Source organism: Falco rusticolus, chromosome 4, assembly GCF_015220075.1.
Source record: "Falco rusticolus isolate bFalRus1 chromosome 4, bFalRus1.pri, whole genome shotgun sequence".
Lineage (NCBI taxonomy): Eukaryota > Metazoa > Chordata > Aves > Falconiformes > Falconidae > Falco > Falco rusticolus.
Genome location: NC_051190.1, coordinates 91,969,586 through 91,980,608, shown reverse-complemented (window position 1 = coordinate 91,980,608; position 11,023 = coordinate 91,969,586). Strand labels below are relative to the sequence as shown.

The 11,023-nt window shown below is 42.1% G+C and overlaps 1 protein-coding gene across 9 annotated transcripts in view; it reads left to right on the top strand.

The window, feature by feature from the left end:
• Window positions 1–8,446: 8,446 nt before the first annotated feature.
• LRRFIP2 (LRR binding FLII interacting protein 2) overlaps window positions 8,447–11,023 on the top strand; it is a 57,895-nt gene continuing 55,318 nt past the window's right edge. For all 9 annotated transcript variants that reach the window (XM_037384771.1, XM_037384768.1, XM_037384766.1 and 6 more), the window contains exon 1: window positions 8,447–8,982. The gene's annotated coding sequence lies outside the window, so the exon portion shown is untranslated. The remainder of the gene's footprint in view (window positions 8,983–11,023) is intronic.

Below are 11,023 nucleotides of genomic sequence, written 5' to 3'. Positions count from 1 at the left end.
ACGCCAGTCACAGGCTGGGTCAGAGCAGCTGGGTGAGCCACTGGTGTTACTTTCCAGGCCATATGTTGGGCTGTAACCTTTTATTTCTCAGTATTGAGGTAATTTCAAATTAAAAGCCTCTGGATTTTTTACAAAGTCTCCCAACAAAACTCACATTTCTCATCTTAACCTAGCACAGTCACTGGCGGATGTAAAATAGTTTAGTTCAGTGGTGCCCTTTAATCTTATACATTGTTGCCCAAAAAAAGAGCCAGTAAGTAAAATAACTGCATCTAAGAAAAACTTAGATGAGTTTCAGTTCAGTGTCTTCCTTACAACTTTTTTCTTGATTTCAATAATTTCTGGGGTAACTCTTTATAAAAACATCTCATAGTATACTTTCTGGATATAGTACTATACTACTTCTTTAAATCTGATAAATATTGAACAAGTGCAAACCTCAAAGAGCTAATTTGAAATAAGAGTTTCTACTGTTTTTCCTCATCCCGCATGAAAAATTCACACCCCCTTGGGGCTTTTTTTTTTTTTTTTAAATTGAGGTGTGCATGTTTTAACAGTAAAAACATATAGATAGGAAGCCACTTTTTTCCTGTTCTAGGTTATAGTCCACACATTACTTCCACACTTATAGATGACAAATTATAAGGAACACAACTGTTATGTATTTTCAAGTAACTAAATTTTAGTTGTATCAACCACATTTTTATGTTTAGGTAGCAGTTATTATCCTACTGGTTAAGCCTGGTACCATCTTTTACAAGCAACCCAGCCAAATGTCCTCTCTGTAACATACAAAAGTAGATAAACGCAGGTGCAAAACTGGTCGTTCTAAAAATGAACGTGGCTGTCTTCCTTTACCAGGAATTGAAAGCTGTGGTATTTTCCTCAGGAAACAGGCAAAGCTTGAAAAGTCAGCACACATCTTACTTATTCTGGTCTGGTGACTATTTAAATTTCTTCTCAAAGGTTTTGAATTAAAGCAGACATGGAGAGTTAGGAGAATACTGCGACACCTTCAGTGAAGGAGTAACCTAACAGCATGAAATTGTCATTTAAATTGCTTGTCATTAGACACTGCAACCTGCTTGAGATTACATTTAGCCTAGTTTAATATTTTAGTACATTATGTCCTGGTTTATACATATTGCATTTATGTGTATTTTTTTTTAATATATATATATATATAGACAGAAGTTACAATCTCTGTTGGTGACTTGAAGGATTCTTAAATCAATGGATTGAGATGTTTTATTTTCATTAATAAACCCTAAAAGTATATGTTTTCATCATTAAGTAGTTAAAAGAATCTGAAGTCTATAACAAAGTAACAAAACTAGGTTGTTGCATAAAAGCTTAAGGTGTGGTTCAAAGTACAGCTTTGCTCTGAAAAGTTACTGTAAAAACAGTATTAAAAAAATATCCTTATTTGTTGCGCCTTCATTCTGACACCAGATATGCTTTCTGTAGTCATGTAGAAAGCTTGGGGTTTTGGTTTTTTTTTTTTTTGGCAGTGGTGGGGTGGTTAGTCCCCTTCCCGAAATATCCAGGCCCACAAACCTGACCTTGGCCCCTGTAGTCACCCAGCATTATTTCCTGCTCATGTCTCACTTCCTGTAACAAAAGTTCTCCCTGCCAAATGGTGTCCTCATTACAGTTGTGTAATCCCAGTTTTCAAAAGTGATGCCCTTGGTGACACCTGTGTAAGCTGAGCTGAGGTTGCATAAGTAAGCAACTGGGTCTCTTTAGGTGGATGCTAATAAACAAGTCTGCACAAGAAATTGTAATCCAGTTTGTGTGTGCTCTCTCTTTTTGAGCTGAACTGCTCAAAATAGTAAGTGTAGAAAATCCTCAGGCATGAATCATCACAAAAGTTACTGGATCTCCTTTTGAATGCTACAGAAACATTGAGCAAGACCATTGTGTCACTCTTCAAAATTAAATCATGCTGCAAGTAGAACTGCCCAGTATACATGTGGCATGACATCTGCTTGCTTTTATACTGCTTTTACATTTGCTCAGCCTAGAAACAGCAGAAGACAGATTCTTTCTGATGCATCATCTATAGCTTTGTTCCGTTTCAATTGGTTTGACTTTTGCTAATGCAATTCAAGAAGTCTCACAGAGTTGCACAGATATCATGCACAGGTGTAACAGGATATCCCTTAACAATCACGATTATTTGCATGATCATCTTAAAAACCTCTGAAAAGGCAAAAAAAAAACCCTTAGAAATTGCAAATAATCTTTTCTTGTTCATGTATCAAATAGAGAACTCTGCAATGTAAAGTTTTCCTAGATCAGAACTGGACATTACATAAAGACAAATACTTGCTTTTTACTCCAAGTCACAAAGGCTGAGCTGCCATAACCCTCAGATAATTCAACATGAGTACACATAGAGATAAATTTGCTACAAAATCTAAGTAGTAATCCGATGTTCAAGCTCTAAAATGCAATGTACATTTAAAGGAATATTATAAATGTAATTTAGTTTAATTATTTTTAAAAAATACTTTCAAGTTATATATCCACTTTGCAGGTTGGCCAGTTCAAGTGTTTTAACCAGACATTTGGAGTCTTCTAGTAGCTTCACTCCCTAGCTGAATGAAAGATCCACATATCGTCATAAGAAAGACTGAAGAGGAATATGCTATATTAAAATCCAGTATAAAGTGAATGACTAAACTAAAGACAAATGTCAACAGGTTAGACTTTACAGACAAGTAAGACACGATTTTAACTGTATTTAATTTAAATTAATTAAGTATGATGAACATTTCTGTGAGCTTTTCACATTTTTCTTCTTCCTTGTTGCTTCCTAGTGTTTGAATTCCATTAGCATTGCATTTCTCTAAAATGTCAAGAATAGGAGCATTATTTTTTAAAATATTTGTACAGTATGATAGTCCTAAAATCTCAAGCATTGGAGCTACTACCTGCTCTAATTACCACCTGGGAAAGCTGGTTTTGCTCTAGAACTTGAGTGCATATACCTTATAGACAGATTTTCCTGAATTCCCAGGACTAGCTTCTGTGACCAATATACAGATTTGACAATCTCTAAAGTGCAGTGCAGTTCAGAGCCTGACATTTAAAATTTAAATTACACTCTTCTTTTGGTTCTCCAATTTAACAGTACTTCCGTGAAGGAAACATCCACCTTCCCCTTCAAATAATGATGCAGATTTATGTCAGACATACAGCAACAGAAGAGGAGAAATGCACTGGAGCAGCGAGCAGCAGCATGCAGCGTGTAGGCTCAATACCGATCAAAAAGAAGCATCTTTCTCTGTTTGGCTTGCAGTTATTCCATTTGGTTGTTCATAAATACATTTGACAGAGGGTCAACTTTGTTGCTGGAGAAAGTAAGATGAAGGCTCAGTGTAAGCTATTTTTGTTGCATGGAGAATCTGCGGACTTGAGATTTTGAAGAGAATTGTAAAGGAGTGGTTCCTTCAGGTAGCAAGCAAAAATAAAAGAGTAGTTTTATTTTTATTATATTTTCTAAAGAAGACAAAAAAATCATAGTAGATATATCTTAGTTACACTAATAATTTGTTCACCTCTGCAAAGCTGGTGGGAGCACTGTAGTAGGTGAAGATAATTTGGGTTGTGGTGGTATCAGGCATAGGAGAGTTCTGATAAACGCCCATTCGATTCTAGTGTTATAAAATCTAAATGTATTGAAAAGTCATATTTAAACTTTACATTCTAATGGCATTTCTACATAAAAAATATAACAGCTATCAGAAAACTGGCTAAGAAAAACATGTGAGTACATACTAAAAGACCCACGTTTACTGACTTAAGCTTAATATAGACCCTGCTTGTTAGTTTTGCAAACTCAGCTATGTAAGAGTGAGGTGATTTCCTTTATGTGGCTTGTGTGTCATCAGTAAAATTAACTAGCATTTAAACAAGTTCTTTTGCGGGATACGTAACACAAAGAATAGATCATAACTTCAGACTGAGTTTTCAAGAAAGGTATTTAGCATAGGAAATTATCAGTATCTCCATATATATCAAACAGAACATAAAGACAATTTAGAAGTGCATCTATCAGGTCTGTAAGGATGACAATACTTGGGTCTCTAGTTGTTTTTACAATGCAATAATAATGAAAAACTCTAGAGGAAAATTAAATATACTGCTATGTATAATAAAAAAACCTTCAAATTGTGAAGGAAAACTTTCATTTTAAAATTAATTTTTCCAGAATATAGCATCACTTTCTTAAAAAAATAAAGGTTTCTCACAAACTCTCAGTCCACAAAACTTGTGAAGATATTGCATAATTTATCTACATCTAAATCCGATCAATCAAAATAATGCCAGTATCTTCCCCTTATATCTCATTTATCAAGCTGACCTTGGGACCCAGTTCAGAACACTCTAGTGCTTAAAATTTTACTCTATAAAAGTTGTTACTAATCCATAGCAATTAAAAAAATCTTCCTATAAACACATTATAAACATAAACCACAATATTCTAGTACGTAAACACCTTAAACAAAACAAAACAAAACGACGACCAAAACAGTAAAGATAAAAATTTAGAAAGTGGGAAGCACTGTTTTCAATTGTTATGCCAATTAACAAATATGTGTTAAAAATGAAGTTTTCTACGAAAGATTGCATTTACTTGGAAATCTAGATTTCTGGGAAAACACCAAAATGCAAATTTTTCAGTTAGCCATACCCACAGCCATTCAACAGACAGTCTAACCCATTTCCCTGCTGAGGATGCAACAAATCTGATCCAGAGCAACTTATGCAATTCTACTGCTGGAAAACACCAACAAGATTTGTGGGTGCTAATCCCCATCAGAATGCATCATCCCTACTGTGCCCTACAGTTTTTTGCACTATTAGAAGTAAATGAGGTAAAGGGAAAAACTTAATCTCACTGATTCTGCAGCTACCTACCAGTAGCAGAAACCTTCCTGTCTATATTAATCCCTACAAGAACAGCTGTGAAATTTGCATAACCCCACAACAAACAGCCAGGAACTTTGAACGGTTGTTTTTTCCCACTATTTGGTAAATGTCATATGTATGCAAAAACTTTACAGAGGAAGCCTGGTAGTAGTCCTCTGGCACTCCAATGAATTCTACAAAAGACTTAAATGAATTTTGTGATAACATTCAGCATACAGTCTGCATGCATTCTGCCTTGTAACTATTTCAAATATTCTCTTTAAAGTCTTAAATTGTTTTCCATCATTTACATTTAAGTAATACAACCCTTTGCTTATTGCTTTGAATGTAACTGGAAATTGACATTACTCTGAATAAAGACAAATGCTTCAACAAAACCAGTACTGAATCATTTTAAAGATCTTTTGATTATGACAGAAATGTATCTTTAGCAGAAATTAAACTCTTAACAAAAGGTGGGGGAGCAGAAGCCTCCTGTAAGCACATCCACCAACTGTTTTGAAAAACAAAACAAACAAACAAGCAAAAGTTACACTCTGCTTTACAAAAGGGGTTTGCACTTACTTTATGGTATAGCCACACAAAGCTGATTTTCCACCTGTCACAAGGGAGTAGCAGAACACCTTTTTTGTGGGGACAGGGGGAACAAGCAGTTACTAAGAACACTGGGAATCTCTAAGAGAGGATCTACTACAGCTGGAAAAGAATGTATGTTCAAATGTGCCAAATGAATTGTTGAGTGATGGTATCTAAACTGAGGAGATGGAAACTAGAGGAAAGGGACAAAATGAGAATGAGAGAAGTAAGTGGATGTAGGCGGTCAGAACTTTTTAAAATGCAATGTTAAACCAATGGGCCTCCACCAGTAAACCAGTCTACCAGTTGAAAAAGTTATTCTTTCCGTAAGTGACAGGGGTGGTGTGGTAAGAGAGAGAGAGTGAAGAATAGGGGGGAGACAGAAGGGGAAATACATAGAATGATATCAGGGATTAAATCAAGACTATAATCCTACATGTGTGCCATCACTATTACAGTGTTAAGCAGAAGATATAATAATCATGAAACAAAAGTTTCATGGGAAGACTAGAAATGCTAGAAAAGAGGACAAAAAAAGAAGATATTCAAACCTGCACAAACAGCAAATGTTATACAGGAAAACACACTTTTCTCTCATCAAAGTTGTTTCAGCAACAAAATCACTTTAAAACTGTATACAAACTATTGTGGGAAGTTGACATTGTTGAAAGTGTTCTATACAACTGACTTAGATTCATCCTAGACATACTTTCTTGTGTGACCATCTAAGAACAAAGATTTCACCCACAGAATGCCTCAACTGAACCAAACTGTTTTACAGAGAGATTTCCAGAGAAAAGGGAGAGTGTAAATCAGCAGGTTCAATTACATACGATGAAGAATCTATACTAACCTACCATATAAAAAGACAACAGTGAAGAGAAAAATATATTGAAAGGCAGATCCAGTGATACTTTATTCATTCCTTCATTCATTTTTAGCAGAAACTCATCATTAACAGAGCAAGCTTCATAGTAGCTTCAGTAATTCATAAACAACTGTGTATTTTGTAACTGTAGCCGTTTCACAGCAAAAGTTCAAATGTAACTTTCATTTTCTGGCTGCCCATTAAAGGTTTATAATGAAACTGTATATAACTTGACTGTTTAACTACTCATTAATGATGCTGAACTCAGAATTGCTACTGTGACATCCTGTACCACTGCCTGTAGTAACCGCACTGTGTATACACACACTGTGCACTGCTTCTCAGTCAAGTAAACAATTGCCCTTTCAAGCAAAAAAAAAATAATGCATGTCTGCTCTCAAGGAGACATGAGTTTTGCTGCATCATTAAAGAAGAATGTGCAGCCTATGATATCAAAAGACTAAACGTCTGCAGATAGTAACACCTCATCAGAAAAAAATGTACAAACAATTGAAAACTTTTTTCCCCTTTATATAGAAATATATTAACGGAGGATCATTCCACACAGACCTGGGACATCCCACATTTCAGAAGATTCCACACAACCCCCCCACTGCAGAAGGAACAAAAAGTTCTCCCAGCCAAACCAAAATGATCTAAGATGTTTTTAATGAAGACTCTCCATAAAGCCCAGAAAATCAGCAGGTAAGTCCTTCTGTAAGAACTAACTTCAAATAAAACCACAGTTGTTAAGCCAGTACTTTTTCTGGTCTTTCCTACAGATGTCCCACAAGAAACTTTCTACTCCAGCTCCCTGTGGTGAGATCATCACCTATTACTACAGAAATTAATGTGATGTTAAAAATAAGCACGGTGATGCTATGATACATGATCAACCAAGGAAAGATTGAGGCTGTATAGGATTTCTCAGACAGAAAGTTATAACATACTAGGGAAACTCAAGGCAGTTGTTTTGTCTCTACTATAGTAGTTTTAATTTACTTGCATGTCCTTTTTTCTTTACTTTATGCACATCCACTTGAGCTTATTTTAGTAAGACATTTGACCTCTGCCAAGGACTCTGGTGAATGTTCTTGAGTCCCAGCAGTAGTCTTGTCATTTCAACAGTGCTTTTTCATTCCCATGTGATTTCTAACGTGCAAAATGCCACCTCCTCCACACCTCCGATCATCTCCACGTTCTTACACACCCCCTGCACTTACTGACAGAGGTGCTGAAAAGCAAATGACCCCCAGGTCTGATCCCAAGTCTTTTTCACAGCAGAGCACCACCAGCACTTCCGTGAACTTCAGTTGATTTTTTGCGTATAAACTCGAATAAATTTAAGGGTTCCATGATTACTTTTTTTTTTTTAAATGCATTATCCGCAAGGACTCTGACGCTTGCTAATATTGGAATTTCGATAGTGCAGAAGTGCGGTCGCGTTTGGGCCGCTGCCAGGTGTAGATGCTCCCACAGAGCTGCGCCCGCAGACCCTGCCCGGCGCCCCCACAGCCCCCGCCGCGCTGCGGGCCGGGGCCGGCGGGGCGCGCTGAGGCGGCGGCGGCCTCCCGGGGCCCCGGCTGGGCCGCTCGCTGGAGAACGCCGCTCCAGAGAAACCCCAGTTAAAGCCGACAAGAAAAGGAAAAGGCGAAGGCGGCAGACCTACCTCTCCCCGCTACAGCAGTCAGCCGGCCTGCCCGGGGGTAAAGCGAGGGGGCCGCGGCGGAGCTGGCTGCCGCAGCCCTCCTCACCGCGAGGCGCGACCCGCCGCCCTCCGTTGCCTGCTAGAGGAACGCGGGGAGAGGAGGCCGCTTCTCCTCCAGCACAGAGAGCACTTAACGCCAGGGCTACCGGCCGGGGTCCTCGCCTTCCCTGAGCTGGGCTGAGCAGGCGCCTCAGGACACGAGCGCCCGGGCCGACCGGCCGGACCCCTCGCCAGCGGCGCGGAGCGGAGCGGAGGGCTCCGCCGCCGCGGCCACCCGCCCCACGCATGCGCCGCCCTCTCGCCCCTTCCCCCTGGGCGGCCGCCGGCGCCTGCGCGGTTCCTTCGCCGGCCGCCGTGAGGGGCAGGGGCGGGCGGCAGTACCGGCCTCGGTCCCGCGCCGGTCCCGCCGCCGCTGCCGCGTACCCTCCCCTCAGCGCCGGCCTCTTCCTCCTCCCGTAGGATCCTGCGGGCGGTTTGAAATCAGCCGCTCTTTCCTCTACGAGTTCTCGATGTGGCCGTAACCGCCCGGCATTGAAGGGGAGGAGGCAAGAGCGGGGGGGAGAGAAGGGCGGCCTGGAGCGGTGCGGCTCGTCTTTGCCGAAAGCTCCTGTTCCAGCGGCCCCTCGGAGCGGGCCGGGGGCCGTGAGAGGTCGAAGCGAGGAGCAGCCGCCTTGCCGCGGCCCCTGGACGGTTCCTGCCCGGCGGGCACTGCGTTCGCCCTGGGGCGGCTTCTGCCGCTGTTCCTTGGACTCTGGGCGTGGGGAGCGAGGGAAGGAAGGAGCCTGCGGCGCCGCCGGGACCCACGAGCCCCCTGCACCCGTGGAACGGGGTGGAAGGGAGAGTGAGCCACCCCCGCTGAGGCGTTCTGGGGCCGCGGCGGGCTGGCCCGCAGGTGAGGCTCCCTGGGGCCCGGGCGCGGGGGGAGGGTGCCGTACACATACAAACCCGGACGGGGCGGGGAGGCAGGGTGGGAACCCGGTTCTTCGGGTTTAGGGAGGCGGGGAGGGCCCGGCGGCTCAGCCGGGACTGCCGCGTCAGGTAGGTGAGCAGAAAGGGAAACGGTAACGCCGGCGGCGTGCGGGCCTTCCCTCGGTGGCCGCTGTCAGCCCCGCTGCGGGCGGGCGAGGGGAAGCCGGCAGTGGCCGAGCCCTTCCGGCTGGCGGGAGCCACCCGCCGGCCCCGGGCCCTGCTCGCTGCCGGTCCGCAGCCTGCGCCGGGCGCTCTCCGCGCCAGGTGGGCACGGCGGGGCGGGCGGGCGGGGGGGAAGGAGGGCGTCCCGGGATCACGGCTGTGTGTCGCAGTGCCTGGTGCTCTCGCACTTCCTCGAAGCACGTTACCGCAGCTCCGCCGTTCCCCAGCAGCAGGGCGTGCCCGCTCGGTGGAGAGCTATGGTAGGGTGCAGCCAGGCTTTCTGATGCATAGTCGGGCTTTTTTTTTTTTTAAAAAATATTTTAGAGCACGTTTATTTCTTTAATCTTAGTACACCCTGCTGCTGTCATTGCAAAGGTGAGAGATGGGCACATTCGTGATTTTGGAAGGAGTCGGTAAACAGCTCTGGGCTGTGGTTTCTGTGTGTTTCAAGTGATTTCCAGTGTGAATCCTAGCGTTGTACTTTGAAGGCCAGTGTTATGTGTCTCACTGATAACAGCAACACGTTGTAGATGAAGAGGTACTACATTGAATTTGTACGACCTACTCAGTGACTCCCTCAATTTAGAGAGACACACGTTTTTGGCTTGACATGAGGAAAGTCTAGGATCAGTTTTATCCCTTTAAAGTACCAATGAACATCTTCGGAGATACGTGGCATTTTTTGTTACAAATTTCCCGCAAGATTAAATCAACACTTGTCTGGTGAGTTCTTTAGATGTTCATTGTGTCTTAACTGTAGAGTGATGTAATTAAAGGTATTGGGGCCCAGAAACAGTTATCATCTGTTATTCATCTGCATTCTTGGTTAATGTAATTGCTTAGTGATGATGTAAGAACAGATGAAAGTCGCTTTAGCAGTGCGAAATAGTTTGATGTACGTGACATGCTTTTTCCATTGTGTTGTGTTACTGGGGTTCGAAGATGTTTACCTTAAGAGTGTGAATTCAGTCTTACGTGAACTGAATTCTTGGCTGTAGTTGAGAACTTGTGAATAGAAGACAGTTGTGTGAAATGTGTCAGGTGTAAGCTTGTTGCTCTGATCATCAGTACTTCATCTGAACTGGCTCCAAAGGAGGTTATTTTTTCTTCAGTGGCTCTCACAGTACTATGCCATCTTTTGAGATGTTAACAGATGTGAACTTTTAGGAAGTTCTGTTTATATTGGATTCCAAGTCAGTGGGGATCTGTAGAACATGTTAAGGTCTAGACTTTCACATAGCGCACAAATTGTCATGTACATGTACTCAAAAACATAGATTGGTATCATATAATTGATTATCTCTGGTATGTAATGCCAGCAGAGGATTAGAAACCACTAACAGATTTGATACTATGTTGTTGTTTGTGTTTTTAAGATTCTGATGTGAAGGTGCATGTGATAGTTACGGATCAGTACAGTCTTTTAACATTAAAAAAAAAACAGAGATGCTTTCTGAGAAAGTAATCCAAATTTATTAGCTTAAACTTCTGGAAACTAGGTAACATGTCTGTGTATTTAATGGACAGATTGTATTTATCCATTACATATCTTTGAAAATAGTTTATGTAGATAGTGCTGTCTGCTTGTGAAGATGTTAAAGTGAATATTTTTTTGTATTGGGCATACAGAGTTAGAGCTGCTCCAAAGGAAGAGGTGAAGAGGCACCTCCCAAAGGGCCAGGTGGGAACAAGTGTTTCTAAGCCTACCAGCCTGCTACCACAGCAGAGGACTAGTCAGCAGGAGTGATCTCAGCTGATTGAAGAAACAGCAGGTGGAGAAAGCTCTAAGGGGGTACCCAGGA